Source organism: Somniosus microcephalus, chromosome 14 (genome assembly GCF_052327205.1).
Source record: "Somniosus microcephalus isolate GS21.2 chromosome 14, FLI_Smic_1.0, whole genome shotgun sequence".
Classification (NCBI taxonomy): Eukaryota; Metazoa; Chordata; class Chondrichthyes; order Squaliformes; family Somniosidae; genus Somniosus; species Somniosus microcephalus.
The window spans coordinates 39,149,041-39,175,626 of record NC_141000.1 but is presented as its reverse complement, the minus strand read 5'-3'; positions in this window follow the sequence as shown (position 1 = coordinate 39,175,626).

Sequence of the window (26,586 nt, the reverse complement as noted above, 5' to 3'; positions counted from 1 at the left end):
ATTCCTCGTCCTGCCACAGGTCTGCGCTCCCGTACTGCTAGGATTAGACTTCCAGTGCCATCTGGAGAGCGTCACGATGGCATATGGCGGGCCCCTGCCCCCACTTACAGTCTGCAGCCGGCAGAATTTAAACACGGCGCCGCACAAAGTATGCAGCCTGTCCACCCTGAAGGTCAAACCCCCCCCGTTGTTCGCTAACCTCGCCAAAGACTGCAAGCCAATTGCTACTAAAAGCAGGCGGTACAGTGCCGGGGATAGGAGCTTTATTAAATCAGAAGTAGAAAGACTCCTGAGGGAAGGGATTATCGAGGGCAGCACCAGCCCATGGCGAGCCCAAGTGGTGGTAGTAAAGACCGGCGAAAAACAGCGCCTGGTTATTGATTACAGCCAGACGATCAATCGATACACGCAATTAGACGCATACCCACTTCCCCGCATATCTGACATGGTCAACCAGATAGCACAATATCGGGTATTCTCGACGATTGATCTGAAGTCGGCATACCACCAGCTCCCCATCAGGCCTGAGGACCGCCAGTACACGGCCTTCGAGGCTGACGGTCGCCTCTACCACTTCCTCCGAGTCCCCTTCGGCATCACCAACGGTCTTCCAAAGGTCTTCCAAAGGGAGATGGACCGGATGGTGAGGAAATCTACATGATATAAGGGGTTAATTTCAAGTGCTTGCTGGGTAAAAGTTTTCAGACTTGACACTGGGCAAGTGTCGATGTGTAACTAGAGCTATTGCACGTACTCGAACTACAGCCAAGAACAGATGCCTGCCCACCTAATGAGAATGTAGAAGTGGAATAATGAGTTTCTTTGATGTACCAATGACCTGATAACTTGTGACCGAAAGCAAAGCTTGCCTCCCTTATATATGATTAAAGAGGACCTCCGGTTACACGATTCATGCCCTGTTATAGATTAACGGTTGACTTATGTGTCCAGGATCCTTCTGTCAATATGTTATTTCTACCTGATGATTAATCTAAAATGTATCCTGATAGAGGAACAAAGGGATTTCAATCAAACTTGTTTGTTACACTGTATAAATATAGAACGTTTACACTGTATCATTGGAATAGTAGCCTCACCCCTTGAGTGGAGGTGCTGATTCCCCTTGCAAGAGAAGTAAAATAAAAGGCCTGTCCGTCTGACGAATCCAAGTGTGTATTGAGTCATTACCCAGAGCTAAGAAGTAAGGCACTTCTACAATTTGGAGGTTCCACCGAGATGGCTTGCTGTACCAATTGGTGAGTTAACAGACGCCGAGTACGTTGCTCGGTTGGGAAAATCCCATCGGCCGAAGGTGGTGTTTTGCCACATTTTTGGGACTTTCCCTGCCATAAGCATAGCTGCGCACAGTCTGTTTATTCCATTGGACAGCACTGCCATCGGGTAATTGACTCACAAGGTTCGGGGGTTAAACTGCCGTTGTGACTGCTTCCCTTTCAGAAACGGAACAGAGGACCAGCCATGAGGCGCTGACGCCCCGCGAACAGGATCGTGCAGAAAAGGACTGTAGGAAGCGCTGAAATAAAGGTACCAGAGAGAGAAGGTTAAGTCAGGAATTTGATTAACTAAGGAGCTAGCGATTTATTGGAAATTGAACTAGCAAGGTTCCAGCTTGCTGAGAGAGAAGGTTAAGTCAGGAATTTGATTAACTAAGGAGCTAGCGATTTACTGGAAATTGAACTAGCAAGGTTCCAGCTTGAAGTTAGCTGGGACAAATTGAAGGCCCTTTTTGCTAAAGATTTGGCTAAAGGGAGTAGGGTAGAAGGAGAGAAGAGCTTGAAGTTAGCTGGGACAAATTGAAGGCCCTTTTTGCTAAAGATTTGGCTAAAGGGAATAGGGTAAAAAAAAAGAGAGAAGAGTGGGCGGATGTCTGAAACACAGTGTCAATGTTTAATGTTTATGAGAGTGAGTATTTAACTACTTGTTATTATCAATCAACTTTGCAGCTTTGTCCAGTAAGGCTGCATAGGTTGGGGATTTAGTAACACTTTGGTTGTTGTTTAACAAGTGTATTGTTTATTGTTTATTGTTATATGTATTAATGTTTAGTCATGTCTGATCTGTAGGGGCGTCCCACGCAGATCATAGAGTGTTACGGAATTGTTGTATGTTTTAACTAAAATATTTAAGCTGAAAAAAAAACTGCAGAAGGGGTTGGAAAAGACCCAAGCCGGGGAAGTGAGTCCCGCGGCGGAATGTATGGTTGAGAAAATAGTGATGTCTTTTACATGATCCACTAAGCTATTGTGGATTCAGTATTTTCCCCAGTTAGAAATACCTTCCACGAGGGTTGAGAACCCTCGAGTTTTATATGTATGTATAGTTTATTAATCTGATCTGTAGGGGCGTACAACGCAGATCATGGATTGTCACGGGAGTTTAGATTGTTTTAAGTGAACCATTTAAACTGCTAAAATGAGTGCTAGCGCCAGTAAGCCACCCGAGAAAGGCACGCCAGCAGCCTTTATGTTAAAGAACTGGTCAATCATCCATTGATCACCTACCAAATTGGTCCAAATGGACTGTAAATAAGACTAGACCCTTTCCCTCAGATAGTCATTTAACATAGAAATAATTACTTGCCTCGAGAAATGTTTAACGGACAAGAGAGAAATAGAGAACAGCCAGATAAAAAGACTGCCTCTATGTTTGTTGAGTCAGAAAAAAAAAATTACCCTGAAGAAACACCTTTCTCCTCTATTATGGTAGGATAACAAGGTAACTATAGAAGGATGAATAGAGGGGAATATAGAGGAAGACGTGGTAGAGTAAGAGGGTATGGACGATCTGGTAATTGTTACAATTGCGGACAACCCGGACATTGGGCAAACCAATGCCCTGTGAAAAATCGTCAGAACAAAACCTCCAATAATGGACCTCCGTTAGAGAGTAAAGGTCCTAATTTCACTGTCCATAACCCTTTTTCGGACCAGTCAGGAGGTTACCCTACAAACGGACAGGGATTTAGGAGAAATAGAGATCAGAATTACTGACTGACACCAGCAGCCCCAGGCGCCACAGACCACCAAATGCCCGTTGTTTCTTTAAATTCACACAGCGAACTTGAAATTAAAATGCAAATAGCTGGGAGACCTATGTCATTTTAGTAGATACAGGAGCAACCTTTTCGGTGTTAGGGAAAGGATATTCTGAAGGAATGCCTATTAATGGGAAAAAGACTCCGATAGCTGGATTGGCTGGAATACTACAATGCTTGAATCAATTGACTCCCCTCACAGTAAAAGTAGAAGAATTTGAGGAAGAACACTCCTTTCTGTTATCAGGAGATGTCTCTATGAATTTATGTGGAAGAGACTTGCTGTGCAAAATGAATGCTACAATCATTTGCTCCGCATCAGGAGTAACAGTAGAAATCCAAGTAGATAAGGCATATGCGTACCCAGTAACAGAAATAAAACACCCTGTTCTTTACGCATGGGAAATTGCCGACCCAAGTTTGAGTCCCAAACTTGTCAGTCTGTTAGGAGCGTGGGGATTCATTACAAGCTCCATAAAACAATACCAGGAATCCCTGAAACTAGGGAAATGGCATCCAAAATTGCACTGCACGGCCTGCTATGACAAAACAGGACAAGATTATCAGCCGTTTTTTAATTTAAAATACCTCCTAACTATTAGACTGCACAGCCCTATAAAGTTACAATTAATCCAGCTGCACCATTACCCAAAAGGTCACAGTATCCATTGTCAGAGAAAGCAGAAAAAGGAATTGAGCCAGTGATGGAATCATTGTTAAAACAGGGAGTTAACGCCGGATAGAATAAAGGTCGTTTTCTAGGAATGACTGGCTATTGTAGACAATGGATATTGAACTATTACAAATTTGGAAAACGCTGCTGCAGATAGCGCTGCTAAGTCAGTAGCTATATCAAGTACTGAACGACAAGTTTCAGCCTTCCCTGTTAGGGAAAAGCCAGAGATACCGCAGCCCCCGTCCTTAGATGATGTGCTGACCCATCAAGATAGGGCCAGTTCTGATGAAGTAAAGGAATGGGTTGTTAATCATTGTTTTAAAAAACACTGACGGCTTATGGGTTCATCATGACGGCCGCATGGTGGCACCCAAATCATTACTATCACCAATTGCCCGATGTGTTCATAAATTCACCCATGCGGGCAAAAGGGGGATGGCGGACTATATCCTCAAGACCTGGTATGCACCAGGAATCTCAAAGTTGGCAAAACAAATATGTGAAAATTGTACTATCTGCCAGACCATAAATGCAGGGAAAATAAAGAAGGTACAGCCCGCATCCCACCCAAACCCCATGGGCCCTTTTGTACACTTACAAATGGATTTTATTGAATTACCTGTATGTATGAGCTTTAAATATATATTAGTTATTATTGATATGTTTTCAAGATGGATTGAAGCGTTTCCTTGTAGAAAGAATGACGCTACTACTGTTGCTAAATGTTTATTGAAGGACATTGTACCTCGCTTTGGGATACCAGCAAAACTGTCAAGTGACAATGGGTCCCATTTTACGGGAACAGTGATTAAGGAACTATGCAAAGCTTTACAGATTAACCAGCACCTTCATTGTAGTTATCATCCACAGTCGGCTGGACTAGTGGAAAGATATAACGGGATGCTGAAAAACAAGCTTGCAAAACTGTGTAAAGAAACTGGACTTAAATGGGTTGATTTGTTACCCATAGCTTTAATGACAATGCGGTCTGCTACCAACAGAACTACAGGATTGTCGCCTCACGAGATCGTCATGGGAAGACCACAAAGATTGCCCTTTTCGGCACCTTTAACAGCTAAATAAATGGACATTCATAAAATGGAGGAAGATATGTTGAGTTATTGCATTGCACTAACCAAATGTATTTCTAGTTTCCATCAACAGGTGAAGGAAGCCCAGGTCGATCCCGCTGAAGGAAAGTGCCATACTTTCGAGCCAGTAGATAACGTCTACATAAAAATCTTCAAGCGAAAGAATGGCCTTCAACCCAGATTTGAGGGACCCTTCCAAGTACTCCTGACCACAAACACCGCTGTAAAAGTAAAGGAGCGACCAACATGGATACACGTGTCCCATTGTAAGAAGGCATCAGTTGAAGACGATACACTGCCAAGATGAACTGGATTTGGACTCTAATAAGACTGTCCCCTTTGTTAACGATAATTGAAACTGCCATATTGATTTATCAGATCCCCTGAAGGGCAAACCATGCATAGAAGAATGTGTACTTTTAAACAGTGATTTCTTTTATATTATATGCTATAACGAGACTATGAAGGTTCAGCTTCAGGATCACACTATGCAGGTACCCCCGTATCAACCCCTGAGTCTTAGGATTAGGCAGAATAAGATAGTAGAAGAAGATAGTGGACAGAAGCTTGATAAGCTATGGGTCACATGCCGTGATACTGTATTACCAAGTGACAAAACTGCGAACGGAGGGGTTATCTGCAATGGTAATTCAAGGGGAGGACTGGCCCTGACAGCTAAGTCAATGTTTTGTGATAATCCTTTTCATAACTATCATCAAGTTATCTGTACGCTAAAAGACAGAACCTTGCCAAATGCTGGATATGCAGCCACATCCCTGTGCATGCAGAGGGTGGAATACCTCTAAGGCCCATTCCCTTCGAAATAAAAGAGATGGTAGGGTGGTTATTACAGTCTAATACCACCTGGAATAAGGAGGCAGCCAGTATATTTCAGACCCAAAATAGTTTAAACCCAGATCAGTTGGAAAATGAATAGAAAGATGCAGGATACAACCTTATAAAATTTGAAGGGTGGTTTCATCCCCAATATGATAATCGAAGGAATCCAGAGAGTCTATTAGTGCATACCCTTGGTTACCACAAAATTGGACTGGGTCATGTTATTTGGGATATGTAGTGACATATATACATCATATTTCATCTTTGGATAGCCACCCTGGGACACGAGTAAAACGAGCCATTACAGAAACTGAAAGGTTCTTTGCTATAGCATTTCCCTGGTATGGAACAGGGAAGCTAGCAAGAGAATCTATAAGCATGGCAGCAGTGTTGGAACAAATAGCCAATGATACTGCAGATGCTCTTAGTGATGTAAACGCAGAAATGGTGGCTTTGCGCACTGTTGCCTTACAAAACCGCATGGCTCTGGACTATTTGTTGGCAAAAGAAGGGGGCACATGTGCAATCATAAAAACCGAATGTTGCACCTATATCCCAGATAGCTAAGAAAATATCACCAATCTGGTAAACCACATAAAGAAGGCCGTAGAGAAACTACGTCAACCTGAACCATGGTCAATGTGGGATTGGATTTCAGGATGGGTAGGAGCATTGGGAAAGCAAATTTTGGAAGCTTTTATCGCAATTGTGATGATAATAATTTTAATTAGTTTATTGATTGGTTGTTTAAAATTATTGTGTACAAAAGTCCTTTCCTTATTAGCGTCAACTCCTCCAGTACCAATGATGTCTGAATATGAGGATATTAAGGGTGAGACCTTTGATGTAGAGTTTCTTAAACTTAGCGAGATAGATTGTCCTTAGAAAGGACAAAAGGGGGGAATGAGGAAATCTACATGATATAAGGGGTTAATTTCAAGTGCTTGCTGGGTAAAAGTTTTCAGACTTGACACTGGGCAAGTGTCGATGTGTAACTAGAGCTATTGCACGTACTCGAACTACAGCCAAGAACAGATGCCTGCCCACCTAATGAGAATGTAGAAGTGGAATAATGAGTTTCTTTGATGTACCAATGACCTGATAACTTGTGACCGAAAGCAAAGCTTGCCTCCCTTATATATGATTAAAGAGGACCTCCGGTTACACGATTCATGCCCTGTTATAGATTAACGGTTGACTTATGTGTCCAGGATCCTTCTGTCAATATGTTATTTCTACCTGATGATTAATCTAAAATGTATCCTGATAGAGGAACAAAGGGATTTCAATCAAACTTGTTTGTTACACTGTATAAATATAGAACGTTTACACTGTATCATTGGAATAGTAGCCTCACCCCTTGAGTGGAGGTGCTGATTCCCCTTGCAAGTGAAGTAAAATAAAAGGCCTGTCCGTCTGACGAATCCAAGTGTGTATTGAGTCATTACCCAGAGCTAAGAAGTAAGGCACTTCTACAATGGTTGACCAGAACACGCTGCAGGCCACCTTCCCCTATCTAGACAACGTCACCATCTGCGGCCATGACCAGCAGAACCACGACGCCAACCTAGAAAAATTCCTCCATACGGCCCAACGGCTGAATCTGACATACAACAGAGAAAAATGTATGTTCCGCACCGCGCGCCTCGCTATTCTTGGCTGCGTGGTGGAAAACGGAGTCATCGGCCCCGACCCCAACCGAATGCGCCCCCTCCTGGAACTACCTCCCCCCCACTGCCGAAAAGCCCTGAAGAGACGCCTAGGGTTCTTCTCTTACTACGCCCAGTGGGTGCCCAACTATGCGGACAAAGCCCGGCCCCTCATCAAGTCAACCTCCTTCCCCCTGACGGCAGAGGCCCGTGCGGCCTTCACCCTCATAAAAGAGGACATTGCGAAGGCCACAATGCACGCAGTGGATGAGTCCATCCCTTTCCAAGTGGAGAGCGATGCATCCGACTTTGCCCTAGCCGCAACCCTTAACCAGGCGGGGAGACCCGTGGCCTTCTTTTCATGGGCCCTCTAGGGCCCCAAAATTCGACACTCCTCAGTCGAGAAGGAGGCCCAGGCGATAGTGGAGGCTGTACGGCACTGGAGGCATTACCTGGCCGGTAAACGTTTCACCCTGCTCACTGACCAACGGTCAGTAGCATTTATGTTTAACAACAGACAAAGGGGGAAAATCAAAAATGATAAGATATTGCGGTGGAGGATCGAGTTATCCACCTACAACTACGATATCTTATACCGGCCCAGGAAACTTAATGAGCCCCCAGACGCCCTATCCCGTGGGACATGTGCCAACGCACAAGTCGATAGGCTACGGACCCTCCACAATGATCTCTGCCACCCGGGGGTCACCAGGTTCTTCCACTTTATTAAAGCTCGCAACCTGCCTTACTCCATCGAGGAGGTCAGGACCATGACCAGGAACTGCCAGGTCTGCGCCGAATGCAAACCACATTTTTATAGGCCAGACAGGGCACACCTGATTAAATCCACCCGCCCCTTCGAGCGTCTCAGCGTCGATTTCAAGGGGCCCCTTCCCTCCTCTGACCGCAACACGTACTTCCTCAATATTATTGACGAGTACTCCCATTTCCCCTTCGCCATCCCCTGCCCGGACATGGCCAGCGCCACAGTCATCAGGTGCCTCAACGACCTGTTCGCCATATTTGGCTTCCCCAATTACATCCACAGCGACAGGGGCTCGTCGTTCATGAGCGACGAGCTGCGCCAGTACCTGCTCGAGAAGGGCATAGCCACGAGCGACTACCAGCTACAACCCCCGGGGTAACGGACAGGTAGAGAGGGAGAACGCAACAGTGTGGAAGACCGCCATGCTCGCCCTAAAATCCAAGGGCCTCCCAATCTCCCGCTGGCAAGATGTCCTCCCCGATGCGCTCCACTCCATACGATCACTGCTCTGTACTGCCACAAACGCCACCCCTCACGAGAAGATGTTCGTCTTCCCCAGGAAATCCACCTCGGGGACATCACTACTGCCATGGCTGATGTCTCCGGGACCCGTCCTGCTCAGGAAACACGTGAGGAGCCATAAGACGGACCCCCTGGTCGAAAAGGTTCACCTCCTCCACGCCAACCCACAGTACGCCTACGTGGCGTATCCGGACGGGCGGGAGGACACAGTCTCAATTCGAGACCTCGCACCCTCAGGTACCACCCGAAACACCATCGATCACCATCCACTACCTCCACCCACCACCACTACCCACGACGCACCACCGGGGTGTCTACCACGAACTGACGACATGCCGGTGCCATCCCTACCCTGAGAGGATGACACGCCAGTGCTCTGTCCCACGTGAGAAGCGGCCGCGGGCAAAGAACCGCCGCAACCGGCACCACGAAGATCATTACGGCAGACAAGACCCCTGGAGAGACTTTCGTATACGAACTTTTGAAACACTTCACCCCGCCGGACTCTTTTTTTAAACGGGGGGTGAATGTGGTAAACCACTGTTAACCCTGTACATGTCTGTGTGGTAAACCACTGTTAACTCTGTACAAGTCCGGGCATGTCTCCAACCCTGGCTCCACCGTTAAGCCCGGGTATAAAGGTGACTCACCACCCTTCCCCCGGGAACTCTTAGGATGGATTCACTAGCAGAGGCATGCTCCAGTTCTTAGTCAATAAAAGCCTACTTCATATAAGTCCATCTCGTAGTCTTTGGTGTTGTTGATAGCGCATCAGATGTATTGCTGGTCATCTTCCAAAATTTGATAGACTCTGGAAAAGTACCCATGGATTGGCATGTAGCTAATGTTACCTCACTGTTCAAAAAAGGTGGTAGAGAGAAAACGGGGAATTACAGACCGGTAAGCCTGACATCAGTAGTGGGGAACATGCTAGAGTCCATTATCACAGAAATCACAGAAATCACAGAAACCCCACAGTGCAGATAGAGGCCATTTCGGCCCATCGAGCCTGCACCGACACATGTCCCACCCGATCCCCGTAACCCCTACACCAACACATATCCCACCCTATCCCCGTAACCCCACGTATTTAATCCCCCTAACACTAAGGGTCAATTTGTCATAGCCAATCAACCTAACCCGCACATCTTTGGACTGTGGGAGGAAACCGGAGCACCCGGAGAAAACCCACGCAAACACGGGGAGAATGTGCAAACTCCACACAGAGATGTAATAGCAGAGCACTTGGAAAACAGTGACCGGATCGGACAAAGTCAACATGGATTTACAAAAGGTAAATTGTGCTTGACTAATCTACTGGAATTTTTTGAGGATGTAACTGGTAAAATAGATAAGGGAGAACCAGTGGATGTGGTGTATCTGGACTTTCAGAAGGCTTTCGATAAGGTCCCGCATAAGAGATTAGCTTGTAAAGTTAAGGCACATGGGATTGCGGGCAAGGTATTGACTTGGATAGAGAACTGATTGGCAGGCAGAAAGCAAAGTGTTGGAATAAGCGGCTCTTTTTCCGAGTGGCAGGCAGTGACTAGTGGGGTACCGCAGGGATCGGTCCTTGGACCCCAGTTATTCACAATATATATTAATGATCTGGACGAGGGAACTCGATGTCATATCTCCAAGTTTGCAGATGACACAAAGCTGGGTAGGCGTGTGTGCTGTAAGAAGGATGCCGAGAAACTCCAGTATGATTTGGACAGGTTGGCTGATTGGGCAGAAGCATGGCAGATGCAATATAACGGGGATAAATGTGAGGTTATCCACTTTGGTGTCAAAAACAAGAAGGCAGATTATTATCTGAATGGCAATAGATTGGGAGAAGGGGAAGTGCAACGAGACCTGGGTGTCCTTGTGCACCAGTCGCTGAAGGTAAGCATGCAGGTGCAGCAGGCAGTTAAGAAGGCAAATGGTATGTTGGCCTTCGTAGCGAGAGGGTTTGAGTACAGGAACAAGGATGTCTTGCTGCAGTTGTACAGGGCCTTGGTGAGACCACATCTTGAGTATTGTGTGCAGTTTTGGTCGCCTTATCTGAGGAAGGATGTACTTGCGATGGAAGGAGTGCAGCGAAGGTTCACCAGGCTGATACCTGGGATGGCAAGAATGACGTATGTGGAGAGATTGGGTCGATTGGCCTTGTACTCACTGGAGTTTAGAAGAATGAGAGGGGATCTCATTGAAACTTATAAAATTCTAACAGGACTATACAGACTAGATGCAGGAAGGATGTTCCTGATGGTCGGGGATTCCAGAACCAGGGGTCACAGTCTAAGGATAAGGGGTAAGCCATTTAGGACAGAGATGAGGAGGAATTTCTACACCCAGAGAGTGGTGAAACTGTGGAATTCTCTACCACAGAAGGCAGTAGAGGCCAATTCATTAAATATATTCAAGAAAAAGTTGGATATATTTCTTAAGGCTAAAGGGATCGAGGGATATGGGGAGAAAGCAGGGACAGGGTACTGAATTTGGATGATCAGCCATGATCGCATTGAATGGCGGAGCAGGCTCGAGGGGCCGAATGGCCTTCTGTTGCTCCTATCGTCTATGTCTCAATCTTGGTAACTGGTTTCCAATTTATCAAGGTTAGTTAAAATTCAACAGGTTTTTTCCTGGCTGGTGCTTCACAGTCTGCCACACATTGTGTAGATAGAGCTCAGGTTTACTTGACCTTGAGGCGCAATTTGTGGTTGCTGGGGTTGGCTTACTGGGGCAGTAATCAGTGCGCCTCCAGCATTTAGATAAGATTGAGCAAGCGCCTGTCAGCATTGATTATAATAGATTCTAAGCTGTCTACAGTTTTCTCTAAGATTCTGGTCATTTATTTCATCATGAGCTTGCCACCTTAACCGGAATCCATGGCCCCCAGGTGCATAGGCTGCTCCAGGTCCTACTATTTGCCCATGGTTGCCACCACCTTGTTGGGCACTGTTCCTTTGGCCTCCCAATTGTGCGGGTGTGCACCTTATCTTTAAGGAATTTATTGGATTTGGAGTATTTGTTGGATTATCCCACTGGATATCCTGTATCCCCTGGTTCTGGGGATCAACATCAATCGTGCCATGAGTTCTAATGGCTCCTTCGGAATCAAAGCCTTCTATTTCAAAAATTCTCACTTGGTTTTGTGGAGGTACAGGGATAGGATTATTTACCCTAATAAAGCAATCATTTGAATTTCCTTATAAAAGGCTTGGCCAATTCCAACAGGGTTTGCCATATTGTCAGGACCTAACCTCGGTTAGGGTTTAATATGAATTTTATAAGAAATTTCTAGACCTCAATGGTATATTGAGGGAGTTCTGATTTAAGTTCTACATGACCTGATCAGGGACTTGTCGTCTCTAGAGACTTAAATCTGCGTCTTAGTACCACTGTCAGTAAAACACTCCTTCTATACTTAACAATCTACAAGATGGATATAGATATAAATATAAGTATAGGTTCTGTATCAACTCATTAACACACAAGTTGGGCGCCAACTGAAGGGATAATTTCTAGTCCTAGCCCTTTTCGGGCTACCCCGGATCAGGCGTATTCCCCAGGCGTTCACTTTCAAATAAAGTTAGAGATAGCCGAATCTTAGAGATGCTTAATTGGGTTTAAAGTTCCAGACTATCTCTCCCTAAAGAAAATAAATGACCTGAAAATATTACCGTCCTCCAGATAGCACTTTTAATAAGTTTAACTAGACTGTAACCTTCCGGATCATGAGGGTCTGGAAAACGCCCCCAGAATTCTGCAACTCCTTACCAAAGAGTGTACACAGATTGAGTTCACGAGTTTGATACAGAAGTACTATGTGAGACAATTCTAAAAAAGTGCAGATTTATTAAATAACCGACATGCAGTTAACAGCTGGTGATTCAGTCGCAACAGTAACAGTTCAAAATACAAATCTCTACAATTCTTACCATCAGAGATCCTTATTCTCAATTCTTAACTTCGTTACATTTTTACATTTCTTACTTAGTCTTAATCCAGGATAGCCACCAAAATCAAATACCTTTGATTACCCGAGACTCAAAGAGCTGTAGGCTTACAGAGCCTCTGAAGCCAAGAATCGCTTTGCCCCTTCCAGCGAATTCTAACCCTATTAGAAAGTCCAATTTTTATACTCTTTTTTCAGTGGTATGTCCTTTGAAGTTTTCTGCTGATATAAGCTAATTATCTCTAGTCATTTTTCTGTTGACTCCTTCTCTTCTTACTGTCAGTTCAGCTTGTAGCTTGCAGAATCATATCTCTACCTTTAGGTGTTCCAAGTTCAACACAAAAACAATGTGATTGCTTGGTGCATCTATTGATGTCATATTTATGAAAGTCTTCTGTTTGTATCTTTTTACAACATGTAAATTAAAAACACTTCAACCGGATGCACCATTGTCCCCCTAGCCACCTCAGTTGGTTATATTAAGAATTATGTCTCCTGTCTTTCATTTGATGTCATATTTATGAAGGCATATGTTTCTTTAATGTATGTGATTTATTTCAAAGTGGCTTAAGACACTTTAACAGGGTATTCTTGTTGTGTTCTTTCCAAGCTGCAGACTTTCTGGAAGCTCTAACCCTCTGCTTCAATAGGGCTATTGTTTCAGTGTCAACAACTGATCTTATCTCAAAAGCCTGTATGGTGTTTACAGTTTTGTGTTAACAACTTATCTTATCTCAAAAGCCTGTATGCTGTTTACAGCTTTGTGTCATTGAGGCTTTTAGGTTTATAAACCCAGTTTGTCATGTTTTAATAAAGTCAGAATTCTGTTCATAGGATGGTGTATTTTTCTGAATATGGCTATTCCTTCACATGCTGTGTGACTGGGAGGACCGGGAATGCTGTGGGACTGGAAGAACCGGGAATGCTGTGGGACTGGGGGGAGCAGGAATGCTGTGGGACTGGGAGGAGCGGGAATACTGTGGGGCTGGGAGGAACACTCCTTCTTCTCCTGGCTCTATATAAAGGTAAAATAAAATGAAAAATCAGTGGATACAGAGAGCTGAAGAGGAGCTGAGGTTCGACCATGAGCCAGCAGAGATTGTTCTTGGGGTCCAGAAGAAAGTAAATTTCTGCGCAGGACCGAAGACAGCCGCAGTGCACTGGGGCATAGTTCAGAATCCCAGTAGGTAACAGCAGCTGGTGTGTGGTGGTCACTGTAGGCTATAACATGTATTGTTAAACTTGAGCTTGAGTGGCAGAGCAGAATCATGGTAGCTGAGATATATAGTATAGTCCAGTAGTGCAGTTCAGTCTCGATGGCAATGGAGTCCAGGAAATCATATGTGAGCAAAGTCCTAGCCATTGAAAAGAGCACAGGTAAAAACACCGAACAAGCTGGGTCGGGCTATGGGCAATGCAGTCTATTCCGATGTCAATACTGGTAGCTTGAATTTGTAGACTGAGCTAAATAGATCCATTGTTAGGGACAGATGGTCCTACACAGTGGGGGAGAGAAAAGGGGGAAAGGATGGCAATGGATAGCCACGGATGGAATTGGAAAGAAGTGGAACTGAGTAGGGATCTGGCAACCCAGGAGCCAGCTTGCTCAATAATGAATTAACATCTGCGGTGGTACATAGCCTGGTAACACTTATATACACAATAACATGGCCATGTTGCTGAATATTTTACAATTTGGGAAGAGTACAGTTGGTGGAACAGATTGACTCTCTCATCACTGAAGTCATTACACTTGTATGAGAATAGAAACACTTCCTCACAGTGTTTCAGCATGATACCATTCCAGGTTCTCTTGAGTTTTCTGAAAGCTTTTCTGTGGGAGTTCTGCAACCAGCATCCAGCCCTCCTGTGACTGGGGTGTTTACGCAATGCAGAGTTCTCTCTGTTGCATCCTTCTGGTGCTGGGTGCCTGGAAAGTTCAGCAGCCAACAAGCTACAGATCTTTGAACAGAACAAATTTGATTATTTGAAGAACACATATTATGCAATGCCGCAACAGTTATCTGTTTCTTAATCATCAATTTACCTTGTCGCTTCAGTACTGACCAGCATTACTGTGACATTGCAAATAATCTATAGGAAAATGTCTAGATATATTTTGTTATTATTTTTAATCATTTTATTCAGAGTTTGTTAATAAGGCTTTAGTAACGGTAACTATTCTGATAATTGCGCTGGTTTGAAAGTGCGAGTGAATATTGACTTTATGTACAATGTAAGCAGCTTAATTTTGTGAACATGCATCTCCAGAGTCATCTTTTCTCCTTCCATGTCAGTTTTTAATCCTATTTCATGTACAGATCAGAAGCCTTCATTGTGTTGCTTCAGGTTCTAGATGCTCAGTCACGTGTGACACCTTTTTATCCCATGGATCGTGCTAACACCAAGATATTCATGTAGAAGATGACCTGACTTATGCCAGTTAGTACAGAGAAATGACACCCTCCACATCAATTGCGTCCACATACATTCAGAATAATCCACTGTTATAATGCAGTGCAAAGTGGGTTCACTGCACCATGTAAAAAGATAGGATAGCTGCTCAGTCCCGATACATGATGTAGGAAGTCACACAACACCAGATTATAGTCCAACAGCTTTATTTGAAATCACAAGCTTTCGGAGCGCTGCTCCTTCGTCAGGAGCATAATATGTGTTCTTCACCTGACGAAGGAGCAGCGCTCCAAAAGCTTGTGATTTAAAATAAAGCTGTTGGACTATAACCTGGTGTTGTGTGACTTCCTACATTTGTCCACCCCAGTCCAACACCGGCATCTCCACATCACTGATACATGATGCCACTGCATAGATGTGCACCCATTTGTGGTGTGCACCCATTTTTATTGCAAATTCCCTCAAGTATTAAAAAGGCAGCTATAGTTGTGTTGGTTTGATTCAGTCCACTGGCCTAGAAAATTTACTGCTGTGTTAAACGTGGATCAGAATGAACAAACTGGTGTCAATGCCATCCAAAGAAAAATTAACAGCTAGATTGCTAATGGTTATAAAAATTACTGACGGTCCTAATCTAGCGCAATAACATTGTTCCAGGTTCATAGCTGTAGTTAATCCCTTTTGCTCGAGTGAAGCATAAACGCCAGCATAGACTGGCTGGGCAGAATGGTCTGTTTCTGTGCTGTCTACTCTATATAATCCTATGTAATTCATGAAATTTCAAGATGGTGAATTCTTGAAAGGTTGTGACACTACTGTGTGGTTGATTCCTGCCTCTGGCTTTGAACAAGCCATGCATTGGGGGGATGCAATAGAAATGAGAATCGGGAGAGATGTAAAATGGGCTTCTGATTCACTATTGCCCATTTTACACTACCGCCCACAGTCAAAATGAACCCGAATAAGTGAGGAAAACTAATAGCCGCGATTTTGCCAGCGCTCAGCGGACTTGATTGGTGGTGGGTCAGCTGTGAAACTTAAAATGATTGACAGTAGGACGGGATCCTGCTGTCAACACCGCACACACCTGCATTTCCTGATGTCGGGTCTGCCAGCGCTGAGCAGACCCGACAGGCAGCGGTGGGGGACCCAATTCAAATCATTAGTGGCTTGTTTACAGCCACTTAACAATGCTTGTTTTTCCCAGCTTTTTAACTTTCACAGGTCTCCCACGGGTTTCCCGTTGTGCCTAGACCTCGTCAGTGAAGCTGAGGCGGGAGGTCACTAACCATTAAATCAGCTGATGAATTGACAGCTTCAAATGTCAACTCAAAGCTCCCAGCTGATTCAGGTATCTTCCCTTAAGTACCAGCATTTCCATTACAGATTCAGGATGCTGCAAGTCTTGACACAAGTCTCCATCTAGTCTGACCTCATTACCACTCCCACCATTGACAGATTGCTTCTGCCATCTCTACTTCACCTGCCGTCTATTCCATCAGCATGGGTGCCTTTATACTGTCTCACCTTGGTCCTCAGAATCTGGCCACGATCAGCCCCAACACCAGCATCACCAGGCACACCAGCAGCACCACCAACTACACTAAACTTCTCTGCAATCACCTGATGCTGCACAGGACACAGGGCATCAGCACCCGAGCACATTGCTTCCTGGGACACCAGGGATGTCCTCACCATAGCCACATTTACTTCAGTTGACACTGTACACCCTGGCTGCCACATGATACACCAGGTTGGCACCACCCCACACCAAAAACATAAAGCTTCTCTACAGTACCCAAGCCATTCCTTTCACACTCATCAGCATTGCTCTGTCAAATGCTGCCTTGTCAAGGGCAGTCACTCTCACCTCACATCTGGAATTCAGCTCCTTTGTCCATGTTTAGCCCAAGGCTGTATTGGGGTTGGGAGCCAAGTGGCCATGGCGGAACCCAAACTGGGCATCAGTCAGCAGGTTTTTGGTGAGTAAGTGCCGCCTGATAGCACTGTCGATGACACCTTCCATCACTTTGCTGATGATTGTGAGTAGACTGATGGGGCGGTAATTGGCTGGGTTGGATTTTTCCTGCTTTTTGTAGACAGGACATACCTGGGCAGTTTTCCACATTGTCGTATAGATGCCAGTGTTGTAGCTGTACTGGAACAGCTTGGCTAGAGGCGCAGCTAGTTCTGGAGCACAAGTCTTCAGCACGATAGCTGGGATATTGTCAGGGCCCATAGCCTTTGCTCTATCCAGTGTGCTCAGCTATTTCTTGATATCACGTGGAGTGAATCGAATTGGCTGAAGACTGGCTTCTGTGATGGTGGGGTCCTCAGAAGTAGGCCGATATGGATCATCCACTCTGCACTTCTGGCTGAAGATGGTTGCATTGTCTTTTGCACTCACGTGCTGGGCTCCACCATCATTGTTGTTTAATGGTCCACCACCATTCACAACTGGATGTGGCAGGACTGCAGAGCTTTGATCTGATCCATTGATTGTGGGATCTCTTAGCCCTGTCTATAGCATGCTGCTTCCACTTTTTAGCATGCATGTAGTCCTGTGTTGCAGCTTCCTCAGGTTGCCACCTCATTTTTAGGTACGCCTGGTGCTGCTCCTGGCATGCTCTTCTACACTCCTTATTGAACCAGGGTTGGTCCCCTGGTTTGTGGTAATGGCAGAGTGAGGGATATGCTGGGGCATGAGGTTACAGATTGTGGTGGAATATATTTCTGCTGCTGCTGATGGCCCATAGCACCTCATGGATGACCAGGTTTGAGCTGTTAGATCTGTTCTGAATCTGTTCCATTTAGCACAGTGGTAGTGTCACACAACACGATGGAGGATGTCCTCTGTGTGAAAACGGGACTTCATCTCCACAATGACTGTGCGGTGGTCACTGCTACGAATACTGTCATGGACAGATGCATCTGCGACAGGCAGATTGGTGAGGATGAGGTCAAGTAGATTTTTCCCTCATGTTGGTTCTCTCACCACCTGTTGCAGGCCCAGATTGGTAGATGTGTCCTTCAGGACTCAGCCAGCTCAGTCAGCAGTGGTGCTACCGAGCCACTCTTGGTGATGGACATTGAAGTCCCCCACCCAGAATACATTCTGTGCCCTTGCTACTCTCAGTGCTTCTTCCAAGTGGTGTTCAACATGGAGGAGTACTGATTCATCAGCTGAGGGAGGGCGGTAGGTGGTAATCAGCAGGAGGTTTCATTGCCCATGCTTGACCTGAAGCCATGAGACTTCATGGGGTCCGGAGTCAATGTTGAGGACTCCCTGGTCCACTCCTTCCCGACTGTATACCACTGTGCCACCACCCCTGGTGGATCTGTCCTGTCGGTGGGACAGGACATACCCAGGGATGGTGATGGAGGAATTTGGGACATTGGCTGAAAGGTATGATTCTGCGCGTATGACTATGTCAGGCTGTTGCTTGACTAGTCTGTGGGACAGCTCTCCCAATTTTGGCAGAAGTCCCCAGATGTTGGTGAGGAGGACTTTGCCGGGTTGACTGGGCTGGGTGTGCCGTTGCCGTGCCTGTAGCTGGTGCCGAGGTCTATGCCAGGTGGTCCGTCATTCTTATTGTGGCGGAGCCACCAGGGGGACTCTGATCTAATGTATATAATTATCTTTAACAAATTATTAGCTACAGAATGAATCTGTATCTTTGTTCATATCATTGCATGTACATAGCGCGGTCCCTTTAAGAATGAGACCAAACGTGATGATGTCATCACGTTGATCACATGATCCTCCAGCAGCGGGAAAATGTGATGACATCATGACGTCAGGCTGGGGAGCCACCCTAGCCAGTCCTCGTGGAGCCAGCAAAGAGTACAGACCTGTAATGTAGTTCTCCTGTGTTTTCGTTTTAAACTCTGTTGATTAGTATTGGACCCACGGCGAAGAATCACTGAAAAGACTACACGATAACATCAAAAAGTTCCGTCCCACCATCAAACTCACCATGGACTACTCCTCAGAATCGGTTTCATTCTTGGACACACGAATCTCCATCAAAGACGGACACCTCAGCACTTCACTCTACCGCAAGCCCACGGACAACCTCAGGATGCTCCACTTCTCCAGCTTCCACCCTAACCACGTTAAAGAAGCCATCCCCTATGGACAAGCCCTGCGAATACACAGGATCTAGTCAGACGAGGAGGAACGCGATGGACACCTACAGACGCTGAAAGACGCCCTCGTAAGAACGGGATATGACGCTCGACTCGTCGATCGACAGTTCCAATGGGCCACAGCGAAAAATCGCATAGACCTCCTCAGAAGACAAACACGGGACACAACCAACAGAGTACCCTTCATCGTCCAGTACTTCCCCGGAGCGGAGAAACTACGCCATGTTCTTCGCAGCCTTCAAAATGTCATCGATGACGACGAACACCTCGCTAAGGCCATCCCCACGCCTCCACTACTTGCCTTCAAACAGCCGCCTAACCTCAAACAGACCATCGTTCGCAGCAAATTACCCAGCTTTCAGGAGAACAGCGACCACGACACCACACAACCCTGCCACAGCAACCTCTGCAAGACATGCCAGATCATCAACACAGATACCATCATCACACATGAGGACACCACCCACCAGGTACATGGTACATACTCATGTGACTCGGCCAACGTTGTCTACCTCATACGTTGCAGGAAAGGATGCCCCGGAGCATGGTACATCGGCGAGACCATGCAGACACTGCGACAATGGATGAACGGACACCGCACAACAATCGCCAGGCAGGAGTGTTCCCTCCCAGTCGGGGAACACTTCAGCAGTCAAGGACATTCAGCCTCCGATCTTCGGGTAAGCATTCTCCAAGGCGGCCTTCGAGACGCACGACAACACAAAATCGTCGAGCAGAAACTGATAGCCAAGTTCCGCACCCATGAGGATGGCCTCAACTGAGATCTTGGGTTCATGTCACGCTACATGTAACCCCACCTGACGTAGGGTCATCCAGACTCGAGTCGTCGTTGGCTTGTTCTCTCCACACAGATGTGGCCGGACCTGCTGTGATTTCCAGCAAAAAAAATGTTTTTTGTCTGTTTTTTTGTTTTTCATACAGACCCCAGCATCTGCAACATTTGACCCCTTGTGACCCCACCTCATTGTTCTTTGATGTAATGTTTTCCTGACTGACCTGTTTGGACACCATTTACACCTTTGATTGCTGTGATTATCTCTCTGCTGAGGTGTGATAAATGGCAGTTAGAAAGATTACCTGTAAACATCTGACATTATTCTCTGACTATATAAGCTGTGTTTTTATGCATCTCTCCACTTCACCTGACGAAGGAGCAGCGCTCCGAAAGCTTGTGATTTCGAATAAAGCTGTTGGACTATAACCTGGTGTTGTGTGATTTCTTAGATTAGTATTAAACATCGTTTGTTTGATAGACTGACTCGACCTCAGTCCGTTAGTTAGGAATCTAGCCATTCCTACAGTGGTGACCCCGAATTTTCGTGAACAATTTTCGCGGAAGAAGCGAAGCATGATGAAACATGGAAGCAAACTCCGTGGCTTTGAAGCTCCCACAGTTTTGGGAACAACAGGCAGCCTCCTGGTTCGCCCAAGCAGAAGCACAATTCGATCTCCGAAACATCGTTACGGATCAGACCCGTTACCTTTAGGTGGTCTCCGCACTCGACAGCTCCACGGCCTCATGGATCATCAGCCTGCTCGAAAACTCCCCGGTTGACAGCAAGTATAATACTCTTAAAGCGCAGTTAATACAGGTCTTCGGGCTCATGAAGGCGGAGCGTGCCAGTCGGCTACTCGCTTTGCCCGGGCTTGGCGATTCCAAGCCATCTGAGTTAATGAGCCAGACGCTCACGCTCCTTGGCTCAGAACCACAATGTTTCCTCTTTCGGGAGTTATTCCTGAGTCAACTACCCGAGGAGGTTCAGGTGCCCTCACCAGACCGGAAGCCACAGATTGCGCAGCACTGGCTGCAGAAGCAGATACGATTTATGTGGGCATGCAGCAAATCTGCACCGCCACGAGGCACCCCTCCTCCGCGAACGCCACCCCGATGCCTCCATCCCCCGGCTTGTGTTTTTATCATGCCCGTTTTGGCGCGAAAGCCAGAGGCTACCGCCCTCCCTGCAGCTTCGCGCCTAAAAAAAAACTGACATCAACACCAGCAGCAACTCCAGAAAAGGAGGACCGCATCTGAGGGACATTCTGCGGCTGCGATGGCGATTGGAAATTCCGGGAAGCTCCTCTACATTACAGATTCCCTCTCAGGCCGGCGCTTTTTATGCGACACCGGGGCGCAGTATAGCATCCTTCCTGCCTCAGCACTCGATATTCAGTTTGGGATGCATGGCCCCTCCCTCGTGGCAGCTAATGGCGGGGCAATTCGTTCCTTTGGCAAACAGCGGGTCCAGGTGTGCTTTGGCGGGCAACGGTTTCAGTGGGAATTTATTACAGCCAAGGCTTCGCAAGCCATCCTCGGTGCGGATTTCTTATGCGCCAAAAGCTTCTTGGTGGATGTAAGAAATTGTCGATTGGTCAACGCGGCCACCTTCCACTCCATCCATTGCTTCCGCAGTTCCGCAACGTCGCACACTGTCTCCTGCGCATTGCCCTCGCCAAACGAGTTCACTCGCCTATTAGGTGAATTCCCGGAGCTGACCAAGCCCACTTTCTCCTCCTCGGCCACTAAGCATGGTGTCGAACATCACATTACTACGACTGGCTCTCCAGTTTACACGCGAGCTCGGCACCTGGAACCCGGCAAGCTCGCTGCTGCGAAGGCAGAGTTTGCCACGATGGAACGGCTGGGGATTATTCGCCGGTCGAATAGTCCCTGGTCCTCGCCTCTCCACATCATCCCGAAGCCCGGCGGTGGATGGCGGCTATGCGGGGACTACTGACGCCTTAAAGACACCGCTACTCCAGATCGGTACCCGATCCCGCATATACAGGATCCCTCCGCCCATTTGGCGGGAAACTCAATCTTCTCCAAAGTCAACCTCGTCCGTGGCTACCACCAAGTTCCCGGACACCCGCAGGAGATCCAGAAAATGGCTGTCATCGCTCCCTTTGGACTGTTCGAGTTTCTGTGGATGCCATTTGGGCTCAAGAGCGCCGCACAGGCTTTTCAATGGCTAATGGACTCGGTCCTGCGGGATCTTCCCTTTTTATTTGTCTACCTTGACGACATCCTGATAGCCAGCTCTACCAAAGACGAACACGTCTGCCATCTCCGCACCCTCTTTCGGCGCCTCAGCCAACATGGCCTCATAATCAACCCGGCCAAGTGTCAGTTCGGCCTACAACAGATTGACTTCTTGGGCCACCGCATTACTTCGGAGGGCGCAATTCCACTGCAGTCAAAGGTCGAAGCAATTACGGCATTCCCAAGGCCGCAGTCCACCAAGGCTCTTCAAGAATTCCTGGGCATGGTGAATTTCTACCACCGCTTTGTGCCGAAGGCAGCACGACTCATGCAGCCCCTCTACGAGGCCCTCAAAGGCAAGGCCGGAAAAGATACAACAGCCTGGACGGTCGAAATGGACAACGCTTTCGACAACACAAAAACCGCTCTAGCCAATGCAACTATGTTGGCGCACCCTCTGCCAGGTGCCACCATTGCCCTTACCACCGACGCTTCCGACTATGTCATAGGCGCTGTGCAGGAACAGTGGGTCAACGGGACGTGGAAACCACTGGCATTTTTCAGCCGCCAACTCCGGCGCAACGAACGTAAATACAGCACTTTCGAACGGGAGTTGCTGGCGCTGTTCCTGGCTATCCGCCATTTCCGTTTTTTGTTAGAAGGACGTCCCTTCACTGCATTTGTAGATCACAAACCATTGACCTTCGCCATGGCCAAGACCGCCGAACCGTGGTTGGCTCGACAGCAGTGACAGCTAACTTTCATTTCAGAATTCACGACAGACGTCCAACACATAGCTGGCAAGGACAACTTGGTAACTGATTGCCTTTCTCGCGCGACCGTACGGGCGGTCCAGCTGGGCATCAATTATGCCCTCATGGCTCAGGCATCCAACCCTGAAACACAGGCGTATCGCGCTGACACCTCTAGCCTCCAACCGACCGATGTGCAATTCCACGCTGCAGGCACCTCGTTACTCTGCGATGTCTCCATGGGAGATCCCCGCCCGATCGTTCCAGTCGCCTGGCACCGCAAAGTTTTCGACGCCATACATGGGCTTTCGCATCCTGGCGTGAAGGCATCTCAAAAATTAATGTCGGCTGTAAGGGGTTTGCTCTCTCTAGAGATTCGCAGATCGCAGAGGTTACTCTCTCTCAGAGGCCTCTCTCTCTCTCTCTCTCTCTCTCTTTTGCACAGAAAAACCTTGAGTGGTTCGACCCACTCACCCCTTAGATTCCAGACACTGGACTTAGGTGCAGGAACTACAATGTAGAGAATACTCTTATAGACCAGGTTTAATGAAACAAAATGATATTTTATTGCATAAGGAAAAACAAATCAAATGCAAGCAAATAAGAGGGTACATGGGAGGGAAAAACAAATCATAACAATACAGTACTAACTAAAAAGGATACAGGCATATTATACCTTACAAATATCATCACAAAATGGGGAAACACACAGAACATCGAGGGACAACAACTCATGTTAATTATACCCAAAATGACTGATGCACTATCAATTGCTACAAAAGACTGGAGATTGAGTAAGTAATAAACAGGCTTTTATTACCAAAGAACAGAGCATGCCTCTTGGGGTTGCCTGGTATCCAAAAGGGCCGGAGGCTTCTGAGCAGCGACCTTTATACCCAGCCATGAGGGTGGAGCCAGGGGCGGAGTCAGCTGAGGCATGCACAGACAAGTACAACAATACTAACAACAGTGGTTTACCACATTCACCCCTTGTTTAGAATTGAGTCCGGCGGGGTGAAGTGCACTAAAAATTCGTGTACTGAAGTCTATCAGGAGGCCTTGTAAGCCGTCCTGAGCGTCGCAGCAGCGGCGGTGATGGTGCAGCATCCAACGGTGAACCCGGTGTCTCGTTCAGAGGAGGTGTAGCAGGTGGCGGACCCTGGGGCTGCTGCATGCCGTCTACAGGGGTCAGAGCATGGGTAATGGGAGGTAGCGATGGTGGTCTCTCAGAGGCACCCGAAGGTGCGAGGTCTCGTGCGGGGACTGTGTCCTGGGGGTAGGCAGGAGTAGCGGTGGGTGGCGAAGAGGGTGTTTCAGGAGCACCTGCAGGTGCGAGGTCTCGAATGGAGACTGTGTCCTCCCGCCCGTCCGGGTACACCACGTAAGCATACTGCGGGTTAGCGTGGAGGAGGCTCACCCTCTCGACCAGGGGGTCCGCCTTATGGGTCCTCACGTGCTTCCGCAGTAGGACGGGACCTGGAGAAGTCAGCCATGTTGGTAGCGAAATCCCCGACGTGGACTTCCTGGGGAAGGAGAACATTCTCTCGTGAGGAGTGGCATTGGTGGGTGTACAGAGCAGCGACCGAATGGAATGGAGCGCCGCAGGGAGGACCTCCTGCCAGCGGGAGGTCGGAAGGCCCTTAGATTTTAAGTTTAAAAGGACTGCCTTCCAGACTGTCGCATTCTCCCTTTCCACCTGGCCGTTACCCCGGGGGTTGTAGCTGGTGGTCCTGCTTGTAGCAATGCCTCTCGCGAGCAGGTACTGCCGAAGTTCGTCGCTCATAAAAGATGAGCCCCTGTCGCTATGGATATAGCTAGGGAAACCGAACAAGGCGAAGAGGTCATTCAGACATTTAATGACCGTGGTACTGGTCATGTCCGAGCAAGGGATGGCAAACGGGAAACGGGAGTACTCATCAATTATATTGAGGAAGTACACATTGCGGTCAGAGGAGGGGAGGGGCCCTTTAAAATCGATGCTCAGCCGCTCGAAGGGGCGCGTGGCTTTGATCAGGCTCGCTCTGTCTGGCCTATAAAAATGCGGCTTGCACTCGGCACAGATCTGGCAGTTCCTGGTCATGGTCCTGACCTCCTCGATGGAGTAGGGCAGGTTACGGGATTTGATAAAATGGAAGAACCTGGTGACCCCCGGGTGGCAGAGGTCATTGTGGAGGGTCTGTAGCCTATCAACCTGCGCGTTGGCGCACGTACCACGTGATAGGGCATCTGGGGGCTCATTGAGTTTCCCGGGCCGGTACAAGATATCGTAATTGTAGGTGGAGAGTTCGATTCTCCACCTTAAGATCTTGTCATTCTTGATTTTGCCCCGCTGCTTATTATGAAACATAAAAGCCACTGAACGCTGGTCAGTGAGCAGGGTAAATCGCTTTCCGGCCAGGTAATGCCGCCAATGTCGCACGGCTTCCACAATGGCCTGGGCCTCCTTTTCGACAGAGGAGTGTCGAATCTCGGGGCCCTGGAGGGTCCTTGAGAAAAAGGCCACGGGTCTCCCCGCCTGGTTAAGGGTTGCAGCTAGGGCAAAGTCGGATGCGTCGCTCTCCACTTGAAAAGGAAGGGACTCATCCACAGCGTGCATTGTGGCCTTCGCAATGTCTCCTTTTATGAGAGTGAAGGCTGCACAGGCCTCTGCTGTCAGGGGGAAGGAGGCGGACTTGATGAGGGGTCGGGCTTTATCCGCATAGTTGGGCACCCACTGCGCATAGTAAGAGAAAAACCCCAGGCATCTCTTCAGTGCTTTCTGGCAGTGGGGGAGGGGGAGCTCCATAAGGGGGCGCATTCTATCGGGGTCTGGGCCGATGACTCCGTTCTCCACTACGCAGCCAAGAATAGCAAGGCGCGTAGTACGAAACATACATTTGTCTTTGTTGTATGTGAGATTCAGCCGCTGGGCCGTCCGGAGGAATTTCTCTAGATTAACGTCGTGGTCCTGCTGGTCGTGGCCGCAGATGGTGACGTTGTCTAGATATGGGAAAGTGGCCTGGAGCGCGTTCTGGTCAACCATCCGGTCCATCTCCCGTTGGAAGACAGAAACTCCGTTGGTGACGCCGAAGGGAACTCTGAGAAAGTGATAGAGCCGACCGTCAGCTTCAAAAGCTGTGTACTGGCGGTCCTCAGCCCTGATGGGGAGCTGGTGGTATGCCGACTTCAGATCAATCGTCGAGAACACCCGGTATTGTGCTATCTGATTGACCATGTCAGATATGCGGGGGAGTGGATATGCATCCAGCTGGGTGTAGCGGTTGATCGTCTGGCTGTAGTCAATAACTAGGCGCTGTTTGCCGCCAGCCTTCACCACCACCACTTGTGCTCGCCATGGGCTATTGCTGCTCTCGATAATCCCTTCCTTCAGGAGTCTCGCTACCTCGGATTTAATGAAACCCCTATCCCCGGCACTGTAACGCCTACTTTTGGTAGCGATGGGCTTACAGTCGCGGGTGAGGTTAGCGAACAAGGAGGGGGGGGAGACTTTAAGGGTGGAGAGGCTGCAAATGGCGCGCGGCGGGCGATTTAAAAACTGCTGGCTGCAGACTGTGAGAGGGGGGAGGGGTCCACCATACGCTAAAGTGACACTCTTAAGGTGGCACTGAAAATCCAACCCCAGTAGGACGGCAGCGCAGAGATGGGGCAGGACCAGAAGTTTAAAATTTTTGTATTCAGTACCCCGCACTGAAAGAGTCACCATACAGTAGCCACCGACGTCCGCTGA